The 1,213-nt window shown below is 42.4% G+C and overlaps 1 protein-coding gene across 2 annotated transcripts in view; it reads right to left on the bottom strand.

Annotated features, from left to right (window-relative positions):
- Positions 1 to 1,213, bottom strand: part of LOC113210537 (gamma-aminobutyric acid type B receptor subunit 2-like) — a gene marked incomplete at its 3' end in the record, with an annotated part of 109,511 nt that overhangs the window by 56,437 nt on the left and 51,861 nt on the right.

Consider the following 1,213-nt stretch of genomic DNA (forward strand, 5'->3'; position numbering starts at 1 on the left):
CTCTCTCTCTCTCTCTCTCTCTCTCTCTTACTCACATTCCATTCCACAGTTTTTGTCCGACGAATATTATTCATCACACATTCGCTTCACGGGAGGAAACTGCCATCTCTCCCGCCAACAGCCTCCCTTCTCTTCCCCTTCCTCTCTTCTCTTTTACCTTCACACTTTTCCACATACGTTCCGATTGCAATTATTTCCGCAGGTATAACGATGTGGTATGGTCTACCCGCCGAAAGCGACAGCCGAACAGCTATATCGGGAGGGGAATACCCTGAAATTTAAATTGAAAGTAATGTACAATAACACAGTAAAAGACTAACTGTAGTCTCTTAATGTGCAAAACCCATGTGCGCTGCGGACGCTGAATTTCATAGCTAATCTCTCATATAGTTGAAAAGCTATGTGATTTTTTGCGATTTTAAAATGGATGCCTTTGCGAGTGCTTTTGTGTGTACTTTATGTGTTTTCAACTTTGCAGATTTGATGTCCAGATTCCAGCAGGGGAGAGTCGGGCACATCGGTCCGTTTTTTTTTTCTTTTTGCTCCCAATCCTTCATGTGACGAGCTAGACATTATTTTCCTTCACCAAGTTTTAGTTTGGTCCTTCCTTTACCACAGAAAATTGGCCGCAACAATTTTCCATAGGTACAGACTGTGTCTCTGCCTGGGGCACATTAGGCCGACACTTTGAGGAAAGCTTCTCAGATTTCGAGGAAGTCTCCTCAAATTTTTTTGGATTTTTCCTCATTTTTTGAGAAGGTTTGCTTAAAATCTGAGGCGAGATCTGGGGAGTTTTCTTCAAATAAAGAAGTACCTGAAAGTTTTCCCTTTCTCCGAAAAAAACAAAACAAAAAACAAAAGAAACAGACGTAGTTTTAACCAAAATCTCATGTTTTAACCGTAAAGAATTTTGTGAATTTTTTAAGGACATTCCTGCATTTTAATAATATGGTGGGCTCAAAACTGCGAGTTGTTTCCTTATTCTCTTTAGTGTAGTGAATCTGTGTGTATAATTAATTCTACTGTCGTTGTCCCACTCATTGTACGTTCAAACACACACACTTAGCGGCGGTGCGCTCTCGTCACGTCTGCAGCGTACGTACGAGTAGTCTACACTTAAGTCTGGTAAAGCAGGGTGTTTTTAGTGTGAGGCAACAAGCAGCGCGACTGTACAAGAGTTTCGACGCCGCTGGTCCGGCTGGGGCGGGTGGGG

This window comes from Frankliniella occidentalis, unplaced genomic scaffold (assembly GCF_000697945.3).
Source record: "Frankliniella occidentalis isolate FOCC.00 unplaced genomic scaffold, Focc_3.1 Scaffold116, whole genome shotgun sequence".
In the NCBI taxonomy this organism is placed as follows: domain Eukaryota; kingdom Metazoa; phylum Arthropoda; class Insecta; order Thysanoptera; family Thripidae; genus Frankliniella; species Frankliniella occidentalis.